Raw genomic sequence first — 25,843 nt, 5'->3', positions numbered from 1 at the left:
CTTTTTTTCTCCTCAGTTGAATTTCATCTCTCTTCCCCTTTTGTCTCTTGAGATGTCTCTTATGGCTTCTCATTTGAATTTCTGTCCCGCGTTATATGAATTACTGTTTATATTTAAAGACTCTAAAATATGACTTTGAGTTTTTTCCTCCTGCTTTTGCTGCCTGGTTGAGAGGAAACCATTATCTTTTCAGCCATGATCTATACTGTTGATATTGTTCAAGTCCAGCATTTCTAGATTCCAGTTTCAGGTACAGTGAATTATTGCATTTTATGTCACCTCATGCATTAGAGTGAATTTCTTCTGATATGATTAATCCTTTGTCCATCATGGTTTTTGTTCAGAATTTTAGTTTTTTGATAATACACTTCAGTCAGCTTAAGTATGTCTATTCAGAACACCTTTTCTTAGTATAACTGTCTTTCAAGGATCTTCATCACTCAGAAACACCAGGTGTGGAGGTTATGTAATAACACATTTGGAAAAAGCACGAGTGTGAGTTATTTTTGATACCTTTTTATAATAGGAGTGAGATTATTTCTGTGCACAATGGGTAGCTTTTTCTCTTTTTCCCATTTATCTAACAACTTGTGCCTTGAATCCCTGTAATATTTTTGAAACTTTATGCATACATAAGTATGACCTTAATTTTTAAAAATATTGTATAGTAATGCTTTCATGCAATAAATTATTTCTCAAATGAGTTTTTGGTGGAAAAATGATGAGGGATTAAGTTTATTTTTTGTGAGAGATGAAAACTTATTTCCCATTGAAATTTCTTGTCTATATAAGATTCTCTGAAACGAGGTGACCATATAAAAGAGGCCATATCTATTTTAAAACTTACTTGTAATTCTACCTCCCCCCCCCTTTTTTTTTTAAAGAATATCTTTGTAAGGATATAGTTCTTGCTATAAATGCAGTTACCTTCTGAACTTGCTTATGGGTAAGGTCAAAACATGAATAATTTCATCTCTTCTTTCCCCATTTAATGAGTGAAATGACTTCTGAAGCAAGTGTGTTTTGGTTGCCAAGGGCGAAAACTGGCATGAACCTTTATGTACAGACTTGACTTTACATGTTGTTGTAAAATATTTCATATTTATCAGCAAGAATTGTTTAAAATGTAAAGCAGCGATGTTTTCTTTTGCATGTTTTTTTAGACAAGTTATATTTCCAAGTTTGAACTACACCACATTATTTGTGGTGGGTAGTTTTTTGTTTTTTTGAAGTGGTAGGATACCTGTTAGGTTTTCCTGAGGTTGGCGTCAGTATGTATCTGTCTAGGAAGTGTCTGATGATTCCTGGCATTTCTTCTTTCATTTTCCTTATGTGTTTCACTTGAAGGGATGAAAAGACATTTCTCCATGAGGAAAGTGAGTTGGAGACATAAAATTCTGTTGCAGTTACCTTTGATTTTTAAAATTTTATTTATAGTTTTATCTAGAAAATGCACATTGGTCCTGTTCTTACGAAATGGAGATGAACATTTTTCTATCCCAACCTTTATAGATTAGAAAGATTTATCAACTGACTTAGTAGAAACTTTATTTCAGAAGTAAACTAGAAAATGATATCCAGGCAAAAAAGTTTATCCTTTCACTGAACTTCTGAAAAGACTGTCTTTCCAATCTGACTTGGAGTTTTTTCCTCCTGCAGCAACATCAACAACAAAAGAAATGATTGCATTTGACGGTTCCCCTAGAGAGTTCTCTATTTTCCTTGTAAGGTGTTATATCCGAATCACAAAAGTGGCAGGAACCCTACTGTCGCTTCATACAATTTGGCAGGCTTTTAATGGCACACAAATTTGTAAGGTACAGTGTTAAGGGAAGTCCACACTTGCTTAGTTTTTAAGCATAGTTAATCTTCTAAGGTTTAAAATACCTTTTCTATGCATGATACAACTATCATCTTCTGCTTGTTTCTTTTATTCTGAAGCTGTCAGTCCTGTGCCAGACTGAAACAAATAGTCTCTAAAACCCAGGCATGGCTTTTACTAAGAACATATGCTTGTCCTTTGTAGGTAAGGGTTTTTGATATTTGTATTTTCCCCCTGTTCTAATAATGTATCAAACCAAATTGAAGTTGGAATGCTTTTTATAAAGTCTCTTCTGCAAAAATTAGGCCCTTTGTGATTTTCCCTTTTTTGAGAATGGTTGCAAATCTCTTAAAACAATAGACTTATTTTAAAAGTTGGTGTAAAAACATGGTTTCTAATGTCTGTTATTTGCCTATTATTAGTACTTACATCTCCATTTTTGTTCCTGTTAAAAATACCACTGAATTGAGAGAATGTTCTGATGTTTTATTCTTTAAAAATAGTTCTAAAAACTTACTTGGGGGTTAAATAATTTTAGTTTTAAATTACTTTTGTACTTTGTGAAGGCTACTAACTCAAATTTGATTGGAAACTTGGAAATTGATAGATGTGGCCTTTAGAAATGAGTGAAAAATACCTTTCTTAAATCATATAAATGATGTAGAAAAGGCTTAATTTTAACATTTAAACTTTGGAGCTTAGAGGGTTTAAAAAAAAATACTGAATTGTTTATAGATTCCTGGGTTGTTAGAGGCAAAAAATTTTATAGTTTTTACGAAGTTTTCATGTGTCTGCAGAATTCTTAACCAAAGGGCCTTAACCATTAATAGAGAACTGTGTGACCTGTTTTAAAGTTTAAAAGAACTATCTTAACCCTCAATTGGAAAAATAATGAAGAAATGACTTAGAACTGTCTAGGTCAAAATTACTGAAGTGTCTGTGTGGGTTTCATTTATTTTAAAGAATACATGAGTGTTTTTAAATCGTTGCAAATTTATGATGCGTATTTCTATAGAGGATAAGCATTTGTATTTAAACCTAATCTTACCAATTATAATTTCATTTGAGTGATACCCCAGATTCAGTTAGCAATAGATAAACCCCCTTTCATTCTGTTTTTCAGGGGTCCTTATGGCTCTGTCTTTTAAGTATGAGAATATTTGTCTGAGTCAGGGATTGTAACTAGAGTGTGGAAAATAGAGATCTGGTAGCCAGGAGGACATGTGCCTAGATGATTGGGAGAATGTCTAGGTATTCAGATTAATATTGTACTCTGCTTTTGGTTTGGGGTTCCCTATGGCATTAGCATATAGCTGTAATTATTATTTAGAGCTTATCCCCCCCAAGAAAAGCGTATTAATTACCTGTTTAAAATTTGTACAAGAAAGCAATTACATTATTTTATACTGATTAGATGAGTTGTTCCTGCTTGCATGATTTGTTATGAATAGGAGGGAATCCTACTTCCTCTGTCAACATTTAAACATCTCTGAAAGATCCTATTGTGCACTGACATCAAGGCATTTTTTAGAAATTACTGATCTTTTTGAAGAAAACAAAGGACTCAGTCAGTTAAGAAACAGGTGCTGGACCACCCTTGTTCTCCGGAGTTGGAAAACTGCACTAACACATGAGTATCTGCCCACCTTGAGCTGAAATTGTTCATGGGAAACAGAATGTACATTTAGGAGTTTCATGACTTACCTTTTCATCAACAATAATAGGTGCTTTATATTAGATGACCATACATTTGTCTGTTGTTTTCTTTATTGGGATAAGTCTCTCTCTCTTTTTTTTAAAAGATTTTATTTATTTATTTGAGAGAAAGCACATACCAGCAAGGGGAGGGGCAAAGGGGGAAAGAGAAGGACAAGCAGACTTCACGCTGAGCAGGAGCCCGGTACCGGCTGGAGCTCCCGATCCTGAGATCATGACCTGAGCGGAAATCAAGAGTTGCGGGTCAGTTAGCTGCTTAACCGACTGAGCCACCGGGTGCCCCCTGTTGTGTGAAAACTAATTTCCTTAAGGTCAGTTAGCAGAATTTTATCAGTGAAGCTTAGTGAGCCCCGTCATTCACATTTAAAATGTCTTGCTGATAAGCTAAATTTAATGAATTCTGTCACATAGAGAATGTCAAGTGTTATTTTTACTCATTCATGAAAAGCTGGCAGGTGCTGATGAACAGGAGGTGAAACTATAATCAGAATTTGATTCCTTTCACAATTTGGCCATTTGTTCTAGCTTTGTTACGCAAACTCACTTTTACAAAGTTTCACAACCTTATGTCGGAAACCATAACATTTGCTTCAAATACTATTGCTTTCAAAGTGTAAACCATTTGGAAATTGTTGAATATAGTTTTCAATTTAAATTTTTTGAGATTCAGAGATGTACTTTCGCCTGGTAATTTTACAGATGGAGAAATTAAGACCTAGAAAGTTACATAGTGTCATAACTCATCACAAAGCAAAGTCAAGAAGCCAAACCCTCTTCCATTTCAGGCCAGTGGTCTTTTCACTGTTCTACACTATCTCCCTATTATCAGTAAATGAGATTATGTTAAAAGAGAGTTCTTCTAGAAACATGCAAACAGAGAATTCCACAAATTAATATGTCCTTATGATGTGGTATGTTACTTAGTCCACAGAATTTAAGAGAAGTTGCAATGTTTCTAAACCTGCAAAATTTTACTTAAGATTGTGTAAAGAAAAATTTTTTTAAATCTCTAAATTTATGTTAAATGTAATTTGGTTATAAAAATAATTCTTACTGAACAAAACCCAGGAGAGTCTCAGTAGCTCCAATCCTATATCCTTCTGAGGAGGAGTTACTTTATACCATCAGGAAGGCCTTTTGTGTTAGAGGCTGGTGCTTTTAGAGCATCTGGGGACAGACCAGGAGAAGTATATTACAAGAGTTTGTTTTTTTACTTTTTAATGTATGAATTTAAAATTTCCTACTAACCAACTCCGCCACTCCTAATCTTTACCACCGAAGAATTGCTGAATGGAGTTGTTACAGTGTTCGGGCTGCTGTTCCTAATAACCTACAGGATAAAGGGGGAAAGCAGAAGAGCTGTAGTTTTGTTGGGGAGGAAGCCCGAAAGGGCCATTTCCCAAAAGAAGTTTATTCTCTAACGCGGCACTGTATTCAGTACAGTAGATACTAGTCTTCAGATGTAACTGGTCATCTGAGATGGGCTAAAAGCATAAAAGACACTCAAGAGTTTGAAGATTTAGTATAAAGAAATAAAATATCTCAGTTTTTATATCAATTACATGTTAGATGATAGTATTTTAGCTGTACTGGGCTAAATTATTAAAATTTCACACATTTCACCTTTTAATTTGTATACTAGAAAGTATGAAGTTACTTATATATATATAAAGTTGGACAGAACTGCGTGAGAGCTAAGATTTCTAAGGTAATTGGGATGAGCCTTGAAGCTGAAACAGAACTTTGGACAGTGGTGTATTATGGGGACCTAGTATTTCATGAAGTGTGGATTTTTTTGATTTTTAGTAAAATTTTTATTAGTTTGCCATCCAGTTCATAGTGTACAATTCAGTAAAAGCCATTCTGGGAGAACCTAAACTCTGTGAACCAAGCCTCTCTGGATACCAACTTGATCTTGGAACTTAGAATGCCTGAAGGCGTGGATGGTTAGAACGCCCCATAAGCACGCCTTCTAAACAGGATGTCTGTCACTCAGACTTTGGGGATCGCCTAGAGTATAATCATCTATATGGCTACTTCAGGGAAGCTTTGTATGCCTTAGAAACCAAATAAATTCGAGCCTGGGTGGCTCAGTGGGTTACGCCTCTGCCTTCTGCTTGGGTCATGGTCTCAGGGTCCTGGGATCAAGGCCCGAATCGGGCTCTTTGCTCAGCAGGGAGCTTGCTTCCCCCTCTCTCTCCCTAGTTGTGATTTCTCTCCCTGTCAAATAAATAAATAAATGATTCTTAGAAACCAAATAGATGGTAAGTTTGGCATCTTACTATAAAAATTGAGACACAAACTGTTTTTGTGTGGGTGAAAGAATACTGTACCCCTGGTGCCTCCAGATACGTGTAGGCAAAGTCAGGCTATCCTTCATGGAGCAGCATTTGAACACTCAGATCCCCAGAGTGCCATTGAATCCCCATAATAATTACGTTTCTTTTTTTATTTTTTTTTTATGTCTATGTATATTCTCTCTACATAAGTTCCTTGAGAATAGTGAGATTTTTTACTTACTCTTTTGGGGTTTTGCCTACAGTAAATTTCTGAAGTATTTTTGAATTAAATTGAACTAAACCCAAACTAGGTCAAACTGCAGAAAATTGTTTCTCCCTTTTCCCCTAAGACAGACAGGCAACAAGTGAGGCACTTTGCTGCAGTTGAACAAGTATGTGGATGTGGACCCAGAAATACGTGACAGTTTTAGGTGTGAGACCCCTAAAAATCGGACTCAGAAGTAAACAAAGGCCAGTTTCTGGCTTCTAATTAAACTTTTCATGTCCCCATAATGCGAATGTTTTCGAGCGCTCCCAGCAGCTCTCCTTCGATACTCCCAGTGATTTCATTAAGCCTGCTCAGCCGGCGACAGCTGCAAGTTATTCCAAACATCTGCGCTGAATCCCCACTGAAAACAACTCTCTCACCCCATTAACAACACCAGTAATTCCTTATTACTTTTCTAGCCACGAGTTGTGGAGAAATAACTCTAGTATATCAAAGAGGGAGGAATCCTGAAAATTGTTTCTCAGCACTGATTTTCTGTGCTCGTGCACATAAAGCTCTGTCTTCCAGATTCCTGTACTAAAAAGTACAATAGTGTCGTTAGTACTTGAACATTAATATAGTTTGCTAAATAGTTAAGAAGGAATTCTTTCAGATTTTATTGAGTTTTATTTGCTAATAAATATGAAGACTTAAAACATTTTGCACAAAAATTATTTCGTGAGGCCTCCCGGGTTGGCTCAGTTGGTTAAGTGTCTGCCTTCGGCTCAGCTCTTGATCCCAGGTCCTGGGGTCGAGTCCCGCATCCGGCTCTCAGGTCTGTCTGCCTCTGCCCCTCCTCCTACGCGTTCAGTCTCTTTCCCTCTCAAATAAACAAAATCTTTAAAAAAATTATTTCATAAATTTTGTACAGTTTAGAGTAAGTATAGAGAACTCAGCACACCACTGCCTTATTCCTCTGCTTCTTTAATATTGGTGAATATTTTTCTTTGCTTTTCTCCCTACATTTATGCCGTGAGCCAAGCACAAAATTATTGTGAGCACATAACCTCCACATTTCGCAGCTCACTGTACTGTTAGGCTCCCATCCAGAGCTGAAGAAGTTGGACTGTCCGGTCACTGTTCTGGAGAGGAGTAATACTCAGTTCTGCTTATAGATAGTTAACAGACGGCATGAAAAAAAGACCTCTCAGAAAGTCATTTTATGAACCTCATGAGCCGAGGGTTAATATTTTCAATAAGAACCCTGTAAGTCAAATGCAATTCTTCTGAGTTTAAGCTCCACATTGTTCTGTTTTATTTATTTTTAAAAAGATTTTATTTATTTGAGAGAGGGAGAGAGTGAGCAAGCATAAACAGGACGAGGGGAGAGGCAGAGGGAGAGGGCAAAGCAGGCTGCCCACAGAGCAGGGAGTCCGATGCGGGGCTTGATCCCAGGACCCTGGGATCATGACCTGAGCCGAAGACAGGCGCTTAACCAACTGGAGCCACCCAGACACCCCACACTATTGGGTTTTATTATAAGAAGTCTAAAAATGACATAAGTAGTATAGTAGGAAGAGTAAGTTGACTTTGATGAAAGTAATATCTTTAAATTTTTATTTTTAAATTTAATTTTATTTGCATATAATTAACATAAAGTATATTATTTGTTTCAGAGGTAGAGGTCAGTGATTCATCAGTTGTGTGTAAGACCCAGTGCTCGTTACGTCATGTGCTCGCCTTCATGCCATCACCCAGTTACTCCATTTCCCTCCAACACCTCTCAGTCTGTTTCTTATGGTTAGGAGTCTCTTATGGTTTGTCTCCCTCTCTGATTTCATTGTGTTTTATTTTCCCTCTCTTCTCCTATGTTCCTCTGTTTTGTTTCTTAAATTCTCCATAGGATTGAGATCATCTGATAGTTGTCTTTCTCCGATTGACTTATTTTGCTCAGCATAATACCCTCTAGCTCCATCCATGTTATTGCAAATGGCAAGATTTCGGTTTTTGATGGCTCAGTAATATTCCGTGTGTGTGTGTGTATGTGTGTGTGTGTGTGTGTACCATATCTTCTTTATCCATTCATCTGTTGATGGACATCTGGGCTCTTTCCATAGTTGGCTATTGTGGACATTGCTGCTATGAACATTGGGGTACAGGTGCCCCTTTGGATCACTACATTTGTATCTTTAGGGTAAATACCTAGTAGTGTGATTGCTGGGTTGTAGGGTGGCTCTATTTTCAACTCTTTGAGGAACCTCCATGCTGTTTTCCAGAGTGGCCACACCAGCTTGCATTCCCACCAACAGTATAGGAGGGTTCCCCTTTCTCTGCATCCTCGCCAACATCTGTCGTTTCCTGACTTGTTAATTTGAGCCATTCTGACTGGTGTGAGGTGGGTCTCATTGTGGTTTTGATTTGTATTTCCCTGATGCCAAGTAATGTTGAGCACTTTTTCATTTGCCTTTTGGCTGTTTGGAGGTCTTGTTTGCAGAAATGTCTGTCTGTGTCTTCTGCCCATTTCTTGACTGGATTATTTGTTCTTCGGGTGTTGAGTTTGATAAGTTTTTTTATAGATTTGGATACTAGCCCTTTATCTGATAAGACATTTGCAAATATCTTCTCCCATTCTGTCAGTTGTCTTTTGGTTTTGTCCACCGTTTCGAAAGTTTTTTATCTTGATGATGTTTAAACTTTTAGAAAGAAGATAGAGAGTATTGGCAACAACAAATGAATCAGAATAGCTTGATTAAAGCAGGCAAACATAGGGACACCTGGGTGGCATAGTCGGTTAAACATCTAACTTTTGGTTTAGGCTCATGTCATGATCTCAGGGTTGTGAGATCGAGCCCTGTGTCCACTCTGTGCTTAGGGCAGAGCCCGCTTGAGATTCTCTCTCCCTCTGTTCATGCTCCTTCTCTCTCTCTCTAATATAAAATTAAATAAATCTTTGAAAAATAAAGCAAGCAAATGTAGCTCATTAAAAGAATATCTCCTTGGGATGCCTGGGTGGCTCAGTTGATTAAGCATCTGCCTTTGGCTCAGGTCATGATCCCAGGGTCCTAGGATCAAGTCCCACATCGGGCTCCTTGCTCAGCAGGGAGTCTGCTTCTCTCTCTGCCTCTGCCTGCTTGTGCTCTCTCTCTCTCTCTGACAAATACATAAAAAAATAAAATCTTTAAAATAAAATAAAAGAAAAGAATATCTTCTTAGTTCTGTAGCATGTGCTAATTTTTTGTTTTGCAAGTACACACATTGAGACTTAAACCTATGGATTACATGGGATATGCTTATTCTGTAAAAATGTTTTGTAAAAAAGTCTTCAGCTCCCTAAGGAGATTTAAGCATTTGAAAATTGAATGACATTTCAAAATTGAAAAATGTAATCTTTGATAAAAGCAAAGGCTATGGGAATTACCCTAATCTCAAAGAAATACTACTCATTCCTTTTAACTCTTCCATTCCTACTTCAGAAACCATTTAAATTTACTCAAAAAGATTTAATTTAAAAGTTCTGCCTAGAACTTAGATTTTAAAATTCTGCCTAGGGCCACCTGGGTGACTGACTCAGTTAAGTGTCTGCTTTTGCCTTGGGTCTTAATCCCGGGGTCCTGGGATCGAGCCCTGCATCAGGCTCCCTGCTCAGCGGGGAGTCTGCTTCTCCCTCTCTCCCCTGCTTGTTGTGTGGGTGTGTCTCTTGCTCTCTAATAAGTAAATAAAATCTTTAAAAAAAATTATGCCTAGAAAATAATTTTGAAATTTTTAGTATTATTCACAGTAGTACTCTGTTGGTCTCTCACTCTCTCCTTTTTAAAGATTTTATTTATTTATTTGACAGAGAGAGAGACAATGAGAGAGGGAACACGAGCAGGGGAGTGGGAGAGGGAGAAGCAGGCTCCACATTGAGCGGGGAGCCTGATGCGGGGCTGGATCCCAGGACCCTGGGATCATGATCTGAGCCAAAGGCAGCCGCTTAACTGACTGAGTCACCCAGGTGCCCCTGTGTTGGTCTCCTAAATTAATTTAAACATGTTTGTGTAAGAGACAGATTGATGTTTCTCTTAACGAACTAATGCTGGAATATCTTTTAATTTATTTATTTTGCTTGAAACATCAATAATTTCTAACCTAAATTTCCTCTGAAATTTTTAGCTAAACTGTGAGATTAATGGCTAATTTATTTCTTAGATATAATCTTAATTTCTTCTCAGTAATTTCAAGAGGCACTATGACCTTATTAAAGCATAAAATTGACTAACATTGACTAACATATCCTGAAGATTTACTGATCTCTTATTTTGTTCAAGCATATATGACACCATTTCTGTACATGTTTTTGGGATCACAGTTAGTATTAATGCATTTACTGACTTATGTTTGGGAATACTTTTGCTGTGCAATCTTAGTAACAATGATACGATGTTTAGTACAAAATTACAATAGACAGAGTACTATGTCAACTACTCATACATTATTCGGTCATATACATTTTTTAATTAAGTAAACTCTACACCAATCGTGGGGCTTGAAATCACAACCCCAGGATCAAGAGTCACATGCTCTACTGACTGAACCAGCCAGGTGCCCCTGTTCTGTCCTTTGTTAATTAAACAAACATTACCTTTACCTACTATAAAACAAGTTTTCCTGTTTATCATGCATATGAGTTATATTTATGTACTTCTGTAGTTTTTAAAGCCACTTACTCTCGAATGACTAAGACGTATTCTTCAGTCTCAACCTCCCCCCCACCCCGGTATACTTAAGTCTGTTTTAGGTGAGCCATAAATTGGTTTTATATTCATAGTCTTACAGTGCTAATGTGGGTGGGTAGCAGACAGCAGCTGTTTTTTGTTTCTGGATTTGAACTTGCTCTTGGATCATTTTAAACAGCTAAGCTATATACTCAGCCTGAAGTTTGGTGGTCTAAAACTACTGTCCAGGAATTTTACCTTACTATTTGATGTTGGTGAGGTTTTTATGTTTTATATTCTGAGACTTGTCAGGTCATACTTCGATCATTCTTTGATTTTCTGCCCATAGTAGAGTCATAAATGTATTTCATCCCATTCTAACAATTCTTGATTCTCTTCAGGAAAAGGTTTATCCTGGGAGCTGTAGAAATAAATAATAGGTTCAGGGATTTATGGGAAAGTTTCCCTGACTCATGACTTAAAACATGTAAGAATAATTACTAATATGTATGTAAGGCTGCCTATATTTATTTTGACTTTAGCACTTTAGTATGTGCCCATGTTAGAATTATTTATGCAAATGCATTTTGGGGTCTTATCAATAATATTGAAATAATTCTCTATGTTCATATGAAATTACTTCAGTTTACCTTCATTTACAATCATCAGTAGTTGTTACTTTCATATAATTACCTGTCATTTGTATAAATGGCAATAAAGATTATCTGTGATGACCATTTTCTCCTCAGGATCTTTAGCATCCTGATCTTATATGATTCAGAGTGATGTTAAAGGTAGCACCTGCTTCCTGATCATACACAAAGAAAAACCAGATGTACACAGGGACAGACCAGAGATTTTATATTATAGATAAATATGACCTGATAGATAAGTATGTTTGAGAAGTTGGGATGGCTCTTGATTTCGTTTTATTTAGGGACATCCCAGAAACCCACCCACGTAGCAGACAGATTCCAGTAGTCTTAGCAGTTTGATAAACGGCCTTTCATGAGTGAATTGTATTTTCCACTTAGAAGATCTCAGTGTCTCTTTCCTTGGTGATTTCAGAAAAACTTATTTTGATTTGGTGATTGTTGGTATGTTGGGATAAAATTGTTGACAGAGCTGGGTCTAAATCCTAGTTGGGCTCAGTTTTTTTAAATGAGAGCATACACTCCCTGATCTCTAAGGCTTCTTCCTGCCCCGTGACTCTGTGCCTTTGCTCAATATAATTTCTGTCATATTTTGCTTGACTTTTGGAATGGAACAGCAGACCTTCAAGAGAATCTCCTACAGAAAACTTGACCAAACCTGAGATTTTAGGGATGGGAGGGCGATGATCATAAAGCCTTCAAAGATGAAAATATAAGCCGAGTTCTGCAAGTTGAGTAGATATTCTGTCACACAGAATAATAAAGAGCAAGGGCAATCCAGACTCCAGGAACTACACTGTAAAGCTGAGCATCCGTGAAAGAATGTGGCGGGAAAGAAAAGGAAAAATTTGAGTTTATTAGAATTCGGGTGTTATTGTACAGTTGAAGAAGGACATTGGGCCCAGATTTTCACTGTATTAGCCACTGCCTCTTAGTCAAATATATATTCTGTATTTATATGCTTTTTGAATGTCACAAATATAGCAAATATATCACAAATAAAGAGTTGGAAAATAGAAAAAAACTTCAGGAAAATTTTAGCCTGCTTTGGGTTGTTTTATTTATTTAACCTTTTTGCATTAGTTGAGTATCTTTGCTTAATAATTGTTAGAATGTTAAAATAAAGAGAGGGTTAGGGTTAGTCAGGTGAATATCTTTACCTCCTTTTGTTATCTAATATTCATTTCCTAGACACTTTTCTTGGTGGGTTTTTTGTTTTCCTAATTAATAGGCATTTGTTTCCCTTTTCAGTTTATCACTCCTCCTCATAATTAGCCTAATCCTCCAGTCAGCCATTTTGTCTAGATTGTCATCTGCCATGTCTTCTGAGCTCTGTGTGGGTAGCTGGATTTTCCATGATCTTCTGTGAAGTTAGAGTGCAGAACCATTTGATAAGTGCAAAGAGTCTATCTGAAGCCATATTTCCTAATAGAAGGAAATTCCTGTAAGAGCGAAGATCCAAAACTTAGAAAAAGAAATCCCCCTCCCCCTACATACTCCTCTAAAATAAGGAGCGTTCTCTTACTCTTGCCTCTGGCCTCCCGTTGCTAATGAGAACACTTGTGCGTGACCTGCCATTCCAGGGCAGGGCTGAACGCATCTCACTTCCTCCAGCTCCACCATTAATTACTCATATCTGCGCTTGCAGACCTCACATTGGAGAGTGAACTCCAGCTTAAATTCTTTTTCTTTTTTCAACCTTTATTGTGATTCTGGTGTCATTAACAGACAGCGTTAGCACAGTTTCGGGTGCGCGATAGTGATTCAGCCCTCTGTGCATCACCGCTGCTCATCACAGCCAGTGTCCTCCCCAACCCCCATCCCCTGTTGCACCCGTCCTCCCCACCCCTCCCCCTCAGGGACCACCAGTTTGTTCCCTGTGGGTCTGTTTCTTGCTCTCTCACTCGTTTTTTCCCTTTGCTTGTTTGGTTTCTTCAAATTCCACAGATGAGTGAAATCATATGGTATTTGTCTTTCTCTGACTGACTGACTTCGCTTAGCATCGTTCTCTCTAGTTGCGTCCATGTTGTTGTAAATAGAAAGATTTCATTCTTTTTCATGGCAGAATAATACATGCACCACATCTTCTTCATCCGTCCATCAGTCGGTGGACACTTGGGCAGCTTCCATGTCTCGGCTATTATAGGTAATTCTGCTACAAACGTAAGGGTGCATGTATCCCTTTGAATTGACATTCTTGTGTTCTTTGGGTTAAGACCCACCAGTGTGATTGCTGGATCATAAGGTAGTTCTGTTTTTAACTTTTCGAGGAACCTCCATGTTGTTTTCCACAGGGGCCGCACCAGTTTGCATCCCCACCAACAGTGCATGAGTGTTTCTTTTTCTCCACATCCTCGCCAACACCTGTTGTCTCTTGTGCTGCTGATTCCAGCCATTCTGACAGGTGTGCGGTGATATCTCATTGTGGTTTTGATTTGCATTTCCCTGGTGATGAGTGACGTGGAGCATCTTTTCATGTGTTTGCTGGCCATCTGGATGTTTTCTTTGGAGAAGTATCTGTTCATATGTTCTGCCTGTTTTTTAATTGGATTATTCGGTTTTGGGGTGTTGAGTTTTATAAGCTCTTTATATATTTTGGGTGCTAACCCTTTATCAGATATGTCATTTGCGAATATCTTCTCCCTTTCCATATGTTGCCTTTAGTTTTACTGGTTGTTTCCTTCACTGAGGCATTGTATTTTGATATAGTGTTAGTAGCTTATTTTTGCTTTTGTTTCCCTTGACTCCAGAGACAGATCTGGAAAGTTGCTTCAGCTGGTGTCAGAGAAATTACTGCTTGTGTTCTCTTCTAGAATATTTATGGTTTCAGGTCTCATGTTTAGGTCTTTAATCCTTTTTGAATTTATTTTTTGGGTATGATCTAAGAAAGGGATCCGGTTTCATTCTTTCGCAACTGCTGTCCAGTTCTCCCAAAACCATTTGTTTTCCCCATTGGATATTCTTTCCTGCCATATTGAAGATTAATTGACCGTATAATTGAGGGTTCATTTCTAGGTTTTCTTTTCTGTTCATTGATCTGTATGTCTATTTTTGTGCCAGTGCCATATTGTTCTGGTTACTGCAGCTTTGTAATATCACTTCAAGTCTGGAACATGATGCCTTCAGCTTTGCTTTTCTTCTTCAAGATTGCTTTGGCTGTTCAGGGACTTTTGTGGTTCCATACACACATTAGGGTTATTTGTTCTAGTTCTTTTTAAAAAAAAAATTATTTTTTTAACCATCTTTTCTGAAAGATTTAATTTATTAGAGAGCATAAGAGGCAGGAGAGGGAGAGGGAGAAGCAGGCTCCTCACTGAGCAAGGATCCTGGCGTCAGGCTCCATCCCAGAACCCCAGGATTATGACCGGGATCGAAGGCAGATACTTAACCGACTGAACCATCCAGGTGCCCTTGTTCTGGTTCTGTGAAAAAAGCTGTTGATATTTTGATAGGGATTGCATTAAATGTGTAGATTGCTTTGGGTCGTATAGACATTTTAACAGTATTTTTTTCTTCCCATCTGTGAGATGTCTTTCTATTTCTTTGTGTCCTCTCAGTTTCTTTCATCAGTGCTCTGTAGGTAGAAAACTGTAGAGTACAGGTCTTTCAGCTCTTTGATTAGGCTTATTCCTAGGTATCTTAGTATTTTTGGTGTGGTTGGAAATGGATTATTTTCTTAATTTCCCTTTCTGCTGCTTTAGTATTAGTGTATAGAAATGCAACAGATTTTTGTACATTGACTTTGTATTCTGTGACTTTACTGAATTCATTCATCAGTTCTCACAGATTTTTTGATGAAGCAGCTTTAGATTCTTGTTACATTGTTCTGAACATTTCCAAAGGTAGGTGGTGGGCGTTGTCTTAAAATGATAGCTCTGTTTCTTAGGGGCATCTCTTTAACAGCTGAACTTTGATGAAGAGAGTAAGTGATTTACAATTACTGTGATTTCCTCCAGTTGTGCTTCTCATGTTACTGTTTCTTTTTCCTTTTTTTTTTGCCCCCCCCCCCCACGTTATTGTTTCTGATGAGCGTATTTTCCAGTTTGGTACTCTGAACTTTTTCTTTTTTTAAATATTTTATTTATTTGAGAGAAAGACAGAGAGGAGGAGCAGAGCAAGAGGGACAAGCAGACTCTGTGCTCGTATCCCACGGGGAACAGCAGGACAAAGGCCGTGAAGCAAGAATATGCTTGGTATAGGTGACGAACAGGAAAGGAGGCTGTGGCAGCAGCAGCAGAATAAACAGGGGGAAAGAACCACGGAAGATGATGTTGGAAGAGATGTCGGAGTAGCTGGGTGAAAACATATACAGCCTTAAAGACCATTGAGGTTATTTTAATTTTACTCTGAGATGGGAAGTCGTGGGAACATTGCAGTATACATTTTAACAGGATCATTGCGGTTGCTCTAATGAGAATAGACTTGAAGGAAGACAGAGCAGAAGCAGACCATTGAGGAGGTTGTTGTAGTTACACAGATGGTGGTGGTGGCTTGGACTGATGGTTTAGGTCTCGATGTATTTGGAAAGCAGCATTGATAGCTTTCACTGATAGATTTGGATATGGAGTAGAGAAGAATACTATAGGGTCTTTGGCTGCGTGTCTGAGAAGAGTGACATTGCCACTGAGATGGGAAGCGCTGTGGGAGAAGCACATTTGAGAGGTTTATCGGGAGCTTAGTTCTGAATATCTTAACTTTGGGAGGTCCAAGTGTTTTGAGCATGCAGTTGGATATAGGAGTCAAGGCCAAGGGAGTGAGATGGGCTAGAGATACAAATTTGGGAGTCATCAGCGTGCAGATAATATTTAAAACCCCGAGACTAAGGGAGATTACCAAAGAGTGAAGGGTGTCTGAGAGGAGCTAATACAGATTTACCCTTGGGAATAAGAAAGGGGCATATTTAGTGTTGAAGGTAAGAAAAATGGAGGAGTCCATGATCATTCTAGGTTTCTGTTTGGAGAACTAAATAGAAATGGATGAAGTTAATTAGAATAGGAGACCCCGGAAGAGGACAGATCATAGTTTAAGAACCTGTAGAATATTCCAGTGGAAATATTTAGTAAGCGTTTGTAAATATGGGTCTTCAGTTAGGGTTTGAGAGATTTGAGCCCAACATATTTTTCCAATTACGGAACTAGATGAAAATGTGAAGAGAAGAAAAAATATTTGCCTCTGAGAAACCCCGGTATTTAATGAGTGATGTGGTGGACGAGAGGATAGCAAAAAGAGAAACAAAACTAAACAAAACAAGGGAAAATGAGAACTAAAAATTGGAGGAGCTGAGAGCATCAGCTGCTGCAGGAAAGAGCAGGGCAAGGGCTGGATAAAGCAGTGGCTTGACAAGTGGAACAGAGTCTTTATAAGGACAGTTGCAGTTCGAATGGTGGTGACTGAGCCAATGCTCATTACTGTGGGGATCAAGTGGGCGATATGGGAATCCACGGACTTATGACTCAATCTGCTTTATTTACCTTAAATAATACCAGGGGGTTAATCTAATTAAAATTGATGTTTGGGGGAAATGTTAGGTCAGACATTGACCAGTAATATCAACATATGTCAGAAATGGAATTCCAGTATGGTGCCAGTAATGGTTCTTGGTTGTAAACAACAGAAACTTACTATTACTTAAGTTAAAGCAGAAACTGCTTACATTACAGGAAAGGAATTTAATGGGAAGCTATTTTTAGTTCACAAGACTCCATATGAATCCTGGAGAACTCAGCCCAGAACAATGATGGGAACTGAAGAAGGCCACACAGCCAAGAACACAGTCATTGTGTCGGCTCAAGAAGTTGGGTTAGGACAGCTAGACGTGCCGTACAGCTGCTAGCCCTGCTGCTGGGGACCTGCCCCCATTGCTGCTGTGCATCTACAGCTGGGTCTTTTTTCGTTTTTGCCCAACTTTGAATATTAGGGGAGTATCTGATTGGCCAAGCTTAGGTCACATGTCTCCTGGTTGCTGGAGAGTTGGGAGAGAAATTATGTCTGTGCCCTTTAGGCTTCTGCAGTTAGACATTATCCTCTCACAAAACCCCACAAATAGACAAGATGCTCAAATGCTGGAAAGCCAAAACCAAAAAAAAGGCTTTGAGAACTCTTTCTTTGTTACAGTTTTGTTTTGTTTTGTTTCATTGGGATCTGTTTTCTGTTTTATTGTTTTGTTTTGGTACTAGGATTTAATTTTATTTTTAAAGGTGTTTCTCTGCCAGATGACCATTATGAAGCCTCCACAGAGGAAAGACCCTGTGTAATCTAAATAGAATTTGGACATTTTTGCTTGCCCACCCCTTTTTTTAGGGTTAACTCTTTTTTTTACTTATATTCAATTAATTAACATAGAGTGTATTGTTAGTTTCAGAGGTAGAGGTCAGGGATTCATCAGTTGCATATGACACGCAGTGCTCTTTAGCAAGTGCCCTCCTTGATGCCCATCCCCCAGTGACCCCAGCACCCCCCACCTCCCCTCTGGCAACCCTCAGCTCGCCTTTTTTTTAAGAATCAGCTTGCCCTGACTTGACATGGTGACAAATCTGTAAGAAATAGAAATCGGGGCGCCTGGGTGGCTCAGGCATTTAAGTGTCTGACTCTTTTTTTTTTTTTTTTTTAAAGATTTTATTTGTTTATTTGACAGAGGGTGAGATCACACGTAGGCAGAGAGGCAGGCAGAGAGACAGAGAGGAGAACGCAGGCTCCCCGCTGAGCAGAGAGCCCGATGCGGGGCTCGATCCCAGGACCCTTGAAATCATGACCTGAGCTAAAGGCAGAGGCTTAACCCACTGAGCCACCCAGGCACCCCTAAGTGTCTGACTCTTGATTAGCAGCTCAGGTCTTGATCTCAGGATTGTGAGTTCAGGCCCCATACTGGGTACTACACTGGGTATTGAGCCTACTTAAAAAATAAATAAATAAATAAATAGAAGAAATACAAATCCCAAACCTTATAAACTTGATAAGTAAAGTAAGGCCTCTAATGACTTCTGTTAAACAAACTGCCCAGGGAATATTAAATAAAACAGCAGCAACATCCTCTTGCCCCCCCCCACACCCACCACCTACCCCCCTGCCGCCCCAATCCATAGAGTCCCTGCCTTGTCTCTCTTCTCTCTTCACACAAAGGCCACAGCTCAGGCCAGACCTCTCTGTCCACCTCCTTTCCACTCTTCCAACTTCCAGACCTGTTAATAACTCATACCTTAAAAAAACAACAACAGTTTAGCTTCTTCCAACTTTCCTCTTCATCTGTAACCTCACCCGGCCCACACAAGCAATCCAGCAGCACTTAAAAAAAAATCCTGAGAATGGGGCACCTGGGTGGCTCAGTGGGTTAAAGCCTCTGCCTTCAGCTCGGGTCATGATCCCAGGGTCCTGGGATCGAGCCCCGCATCAGGCTCTCTGCTCAGTGGGGAGCCTGCTTCCCTCTCTCTCTCTGCCTGCCTCTCTGCCTACTTGTGATCTCTCTCTCTGTCAAATAAATAAATAGACTCTTAAAAAAAAAAAATTCTGAGAAAAAGCAGAGACAGAGTAGAAGCTTTGAATACTTGTGATTCATTATTTCTCCCATCTTTTAAAGTAAAGAACATTAAATGTGAGGTTATCTTGTTCTCTTGGTTGAATTTGTAGAGATTGTCTCTGACAGTTGGCAGCAGTGTTTGTGAAAAGGAATAGTGAGAGATCATGGTGAAGAGGCCAGGTCCGGAGGGACCAGAGTATAAAGAGCTTTCATTTCTAGGTTCAGGATTTGGATGGGGAGTGAGTGTCTGTCATTGGCAGGGAAACAGTGACTCTAAGCCAGCAGCGGGGACAGAAGAAACCTGGTCAGCAGTGTCTGTGTCCCTGGTTGTGCTGTTACATTTTTTTCAGGGGCTTCTCTGACCTCAAACTTTTCAGTTCTTTAAAAAAAAAAAAAAAATTATTAAATACTTAAAATAGTGCTTTTTGCTTGCCAGTCACTGTTCCAAGTACTTTAAAATATTACCTTGTTTAATCTTTTTTTTTTTTTAAGATTTTATTTATTTATTTGACAGAGAGAGATCACAAGCAGGCAGAAAGGCAGGCAGAGAGAGAGAGAGAGGAGAAGGCAGGCTCCCTGCTAAGCAGAGAACCCGATGTGAGGCTCGATCCCAGGATCCTGGGATCATGACCTGAGCTGAAGGCAGAGGCTTTAACCACTGAGCCACCCAGGCGCCCCAACCTTGTTTAATCTTTATAAACAATCTGTGCACTATGAATGGTTACTGTCCTTGTTTTACTGATGAGAAAACCAGGTCACAGAGAGATCAAGGAACTCCCTCCAGATTCTGCAGCTAGAAATGGGGGTGTCAGAGGCCGAGTTCAAACCCAGGCTCTAGCTCGGGAGCCCAGGCTCCTCATGGGCTCTGTGCGTGGCCGGCCTGTTCATCCTCACGCTGTCTGCCTCAGAACTGCCAGGAATCCCTGACAGATTTGGGCCCACCTCAGACTTACCTTATTAGAGTTTTTAGGGCGTGGAAAACCTGGGTGTTTACGTTATGAAGTCCTGTGGATGTGGATCCTTGGTTAAGAACTTCTGTTTTGGAAGGGCCTTCTGCTGTCTGTGTGCTCACTTCTTGATTTCCTTTGGCTAGAAGAGTAGATGCTCTCTGAAGGTACCTAATTATTACAGAACTCAAAATTAATACTGCGATCCTTTGGTGTGCCTTTTGAGCCATCACTGCCTGAAATTTAGTTGCAATCCTTTCTTAAACAATACTTGACCAAACAGTGAAAACAGAATTTTCCTTCCTTTCCCACAAGCGCACTGCACTGTATGTCAAACATTCGCTTTAAAACTGAACGGAAGCTGAGCCTGCTGTTCTACTTCTCGTGCGAGTGTGGGGATGTACTAACTAGGTTCTGGAAAGCACACCTTTTGTGATGCGAAGAGAGAACTCTTCTGAACTCTTTGGAACACGTCTGTGCAGTAGCAGAGTCTAGTCCTTCGTGAGGGTTGTCGCTGCGGCGAGTCTCAGCTCCCAGTGTGGACCAGCTGTCCTGTTTGCCTGTCCTGCCGAGCCAACATCTAAGAGAAAATGTGTCCACTAAAGTAGAAAAATCAGATTATTGCAGATTATAGTTAAATGTATAAGGGCTTTAAAAGAAACGTGAAGGGAGTTTTTTGTTTGTTCATTTGTTTGTTTTCCCCACTTGGTTGTTTGCCTTGTCAAGACCAGTCTTTCCTAAAATGTACGTCGTTAGGGATATTTTATGGTCCTTCCTGTTTGTGTGAAACCAAGACCAAAATTACTTTGGAGAGAAGATCGAGCTCTTTAGTGGACATGGGAGGGATATCCGGACACAGAATCATGCAGGAAAGATAACTTTAGAAATAGAAGTAGCTAGCATCAGTGATACGAAGAAGTCAGCTAGAGTAGTATCTCCCTGCGTTCCCGTGCCCTGCTGCTGTGATAATCTCTCTCTCACACACACACACACACACACACACACACACACACACAGCATTTGAGACTACTGTTAACGTGGGTTTATGCCATTTTTGTAGTTTCTGCCTAAAACTTAAAAAAATTAATTTTTGCCTCAAGCCAGCATTCTCCCCATTTTTTACAACAAAAGGTAAAATCATTTTCTTAGATATCTGTATTTAACAACTCCTTTATAATAACTCCTAATCATCTCTTTTCTCAGAAAACTCGTTGGCTCCGTTTGCTGTAGACTCACCTCCCTCCCTGCCCCGCGTGGCCGCCGTGGTCACCCTGTGTAGGATGCGGTTCAGTCTTCAGGAAATTCTCTTCCTGCCGGTAGTCCCGGGGAAAGTGAACTTTCTAAAATGAAACATCTTGTAAACATTATGTCTGACAAACGCCTATGGTTAAACTCTTCGTGCATGTAGTGTTTGATCTTTTTCCTTAAGACATTTTTTTGGATTGCCACCCTGTCGGCACTCAGCAGATCACGGCTGAGAACAAGTTTCAGGGGTCCTAATTTATTTCCCCAAGTCACACACTGTCTGGCTTTTGGAAAACTCTGTATTAGAGCTGACAGAGTTTTGAACTTGTTTAGCTTGAGTTATTGAATGGAGTAATAGGAGGTGCAGGGTCAAAGACTTGCTGGCCTGATCCCTGGTCAGAGCATATAACTAGCATTTTGTGGGAGAGCTTTCTCTGGGGAAAACAGTCCTGACCTGACCTGGTTTAGAAACACTTTCCCTGCAAACTCTCATTAAGAGAGAAGAATGATTTAGAAGCTACTGTCATATCCTTGGGAAAGTATTTACAAGAAAGTTTGTTGACCAAGAAACTCTAAATTAATTCTACTTTAAAAAAAGACAGGCGGGGGGTGCCTGGGTGGTGTGGTTGGCAAAGGGGTTGACTTCAGCTCAAGTCATGATCTCAGGGTCCTGGGATTAGCCTGCTGGCTCCTGGCTCAGTGGGGTGTCGGCCTCTCCCACTGCCCCTCATCCCACTTCCACATGCGCACACGCTCCCTCTCTCAAATGAAATCTTAAAAAGAGAGAGAGATGCAGATCAGAGTACCTGATGGGCTCAGTCAGTAGAGCATGCAACCCTTGATTTAGGGGCTGTGTTCAAGCCCCATGTTGGGTATAAATTTATTTTTAAAAAACTGTTTTGAAAAAGGAGGCATCTGTATGAAATTACTGATATTTGACCCACACACACACAAAAAAAGACAGCTTTGTATGGTCCGACCTTACACATTTTTGTGTGCATAAAAGGGGAGGTCAGAGTCAGGTGACGTATGTGGAGACTCCCACCGAGTTTGATGTGAGAACCATATCTTAAAGCAAAATGAGTTGGTACGTATTAGGATTTCAAGCTAATCTTTCCTCTGGTGACCTTGGCAACATTTATCAGGTTTGAATGTAGTGTCAGAATTTTCCTCTTGTGAAATGTAAACCTTGGCTCACTCTTGGGCCATCTGTTGTGCGCTAATAGTTTTGATTTATTCTTGCTCTGGCTGACATGCATATTAATGGTGCTGCTGCAGGCTTGACATTTCCTTTTATCGGTGCGTAGTTACGCTGTGTACGTTAGTGGCACAAATACTGCATTCAGATTAGATATTTATATTACTCCTTCTAGCTGGAGGGTGAGTAATGTACTTAGCTTATGTTTGTACTATAATGGGAAGCTCTACATCATAAACATTTTAGTAGACTTTTAAAATGATTACATTCTGCTTAGTTTTACTACCTCTAATTTTTTAAATTTAAGATGTCACTGAGTATACCTGTGTGTTTTAATGGTTTTGGATTTTTTGTTTGTTTCAGATTTCTTAATTATCTTCGCTTTTCAGTTGCTTTCATGTTGAATACATTTGATTTCTGATCAACAGTTAATACAGCTTTTAGAAAAACGAGTTAAATTCAGAATGTTTGACTTTGTTAAAGAGCTTTGGAAGGGCTGCTTCTCACGGCTGCTCTGGCGGTCCTATTTCCAGGCTCTGCTGTGCTCTTGACTCAGTTCGGTAGCTTGCCAGAGACTTGGCGAGATAAATGAGGTAAAGTAATAAAAAACAAGAGCTCCCTAAGAGAGGAACATAGATGAGAAAAAAAATTAATACAAAGCTGTTTTTGAAATGAGGATAGATGCTTTTTATTTTTGATCTGATTTTAACAGTTTTATATTGAAAAACCAAGCCCATCTCTGGAATCCAGTGGATATGGACCAAATATGAAATGTTAAGAGGGCCCTGACATGCGAGATTCGATGAGCAGAGGCTGGTGTTGGTCCAAATAAAAGCTGCTCATTGTCCGAGTGCAGCCTGTTACAGGCTGTTTCCCTCACTCCCCAGGAAACATAACTAGATACTAACTACATTCCTTCCTATCAAAGATACAGGGCTCCAACCTTAGGTCAGAGTTTCCTAATACAAGAGAAGCTGTCTTACCTAGTATTATCAGGATTATTGGATGATCTATGAACTAACAAAATTGGTTAAGGCAGGAGATCAAAATAATATGTATATTTTAAATTTATTTCATTTAATTATATAAATGTGGACTCGTTTGCCAAGCTTTGATGTAGGACCAACACCTTTTCTTTGGGTCCAGATCCAGGACAGTGCCAAGTTGCCTCTCAGTGCAAACTACACTCACAGTGCATCAACCATAATTTCCAGTATCAGTTCCTCTTCCTCTAAATTAGATTAAGAATTTAAAGATTTTTTTTAAAGCAATCTAAATGCAGACTAGTATGGTTTCTCCTCATTTAAAAAAAAAATTTTTTTAAGATTTTATTTATTTATTTGACAGAGAGATCACAAGTAGAGAGGCAGGCAGAGAGAGAGGGGGGAAGCAGGCTCCTTGTGGAGCAGAGAGCCCAATGCGGGGCTTGATCCCAGGACCCTGGGAATCATGACCTGAGCCTAAGGTAGAGGCTTTAACCCACTGAGCCACCCAGGCGCCCCTTAAAAAAATTTTTTTTAAAGATTTTTAAAAAAATTTATTTATTTGACAGACACAAGTAGGCAGAGAGGCAGGCAGAAAGAGAGGAGGAAGCAGGCTCCCTGCTGAGCAGAGAACCGATGCAGGGCTCGATCCCAGGACTCTGAGATCATCACCTGAGCCGAAAGCAGAGGCTTTAACCCACTGAGCCACCCAGGCACCCGTAGAGAGTGATTTGTATGCAGTCACTGTCACTGAGTGTGGGGACACTTCCAGGGTGAGTCACAGATAGCGCTGTCTTCTTTCTGTCTCCTGTCAACTCCTAAGCCCAGGGTGTCCTGGGCTCGAGCCCTGCATCAGGCTCTCTGCTTGACGGGGAGCCTGCTTCCTCCTCTCTCTCTCTGCCTGCCTCTCTGCCTACTCTGTCTGTCAAATAAATAAAATCTTAAAAAAAAAAACAAAAACTTAAAAAAATACTAAAAAAAAAAAACTGCTTTAACTCACTGAGCTACCCAGGTGCCCCTCCCCTCTCCTCAGTCCTTTATGGTTGTCTTGGAATGAGTGAATTTTTTAAACTATTCACTTTTATTAAATATTGTTCTCCTTTTCACACACACATTTTTAATCTTTGAAGATTGATTTATTTATCAGAGAGTGGGAGGGAGCACGAGTGGGAGGGGTAGCGGGGAGGGAGAGAGGCTCTCAGGTGGACTCCGCACGGAGCTTGGAGCCCAGCATGGGGCTCAATCTCGTGACCCCGAGATTGCTACCTGAGCCGAAACCAAGAGTTGGATGCTTAGCTAACAGTGCCACCCACACGCCCAGTTTCCCTAAATTTTTTAAAATTACACAGTTACCCTAACAAATACATTAGCAAAAGTAGTTCTGGAAGAAAAAACACAACTATTCATGAGCTGGGTTCTCTTGTGCTGGGCCCGCCAGTCAGGTTTAGAGGGGAGTGGGAAGGGCCATTTAATGTCAGTGTTAGTTTAAGTTGGAGGTCAGTTTCCACTCTACACGATTATGTAGAGTCAACATTAGACAACACTGAGTAGGACCTTGATTTTATTGTGAATTCCCATTTCAGCCTCCAGCTGAGCAAAATGTGGTCCTGTTCTTGTGATAGGTTAGTCTCCAGTGCTTCAGCCCTCTTATGCACTATGCACTGTATTATGCACTAATATTTCAGTTTTCTTCTAACAAAGTGCTTGGAAAAAGGAATTGGGAGAATTGTATGAAATAGCACATTTTCTCATGCATGATATTGTGTAACATTGGAAAACTAATGTTTTATTCTCACAGTGAAGTGTTTTCCCACCAGACTTTCTCTGACTTCTTCTGGGAATAAAAATATAATGTGTTGATGATAGTGTCTGTCCACAAAGTTTCCTCCCTGAAGATATCCCATGGTATCTCAGTCTTGTGGAGGCTTTTCAGGATGCATTTGGAGAGATCCTAAAACTAGTGACATAGATTACAGTGACATTGCCAAAATAAAACCTCTGAAAACATCACTAATAGGATTAATGATATGTAAAAAGGAGTGAGATGAACATAGTTGGGGAGAAAAAAGTGATTCAGAGTTTACTGTTACAGCAAGGAACATTTAATTTGAGGAAGTGAAAGTAAATGTTAAATGAATTATCTACACTCTCCCAGATGTTTCTGTGTATAAATTATTTTTTTTAAGATTTTATTTATTTATTTGAGAGAGGGAGAGTGAGTGAGGGAGAGCATAAGAGGGGAGAAGGTCAGAGGCAGAAGCAGACTCCCCACGGAGCCGGGAGCTCAATGTGGGCCTTGATCCCCGGACTCCGGGATCATGACCTGAGCCAAAGGCAGTCGCTTAACCAACTGGGCAACATAGGCGCCCTATTAATTATTTTTAAATATAAGTTAAGTACTGTTAGAATTTGTAGTATACTGGCTTTGATTCCCTGCAGTTCTGTGGTAAACAAGCCCTTTAAAGATTTTTGTTTATTTGAGAGAGAGAAAGGGAGAGAGAGAAAGAGAGAAAGAGAGAGAGTGAACACAAGCAAGGGGGAGGAGTCGAAGGAGCAGCAGACTCCACACTGACCAGGGAGCCTGG

The 25,843-nt window shown here is 39.6% G+C and overlaps 1 protein-coding gene across 4 annotated transcripts in view; it reads left to right on the top strand.

Moving 5' to 3' along the window:
• The window catches only part of ATF6 (activating transcription factor 6), a 209,569-nt gene that overhangs the window by 129,638 nt on the left and 54,088 nt on the right, over positions 1-25,843 (top strand). The window lies entirely within an intron of this gene.

Source organism: Mustela nivalis (assembly GCF_964662115.1).
Source record: "Mustela nivalis genome assembly, chromosome: 16".
Taxonomy (NCBI): domain Eukaryota; kingdom Metazoa; phylum Chordata; class Mammalia; order Carnivora; family Mustelidae; genus Mustela; species Mustela nivalis.
Note: the sequence above shows the minus strand (reverse complement) of the source record. Positions and strands in the feature narration are given on the sequence as shown.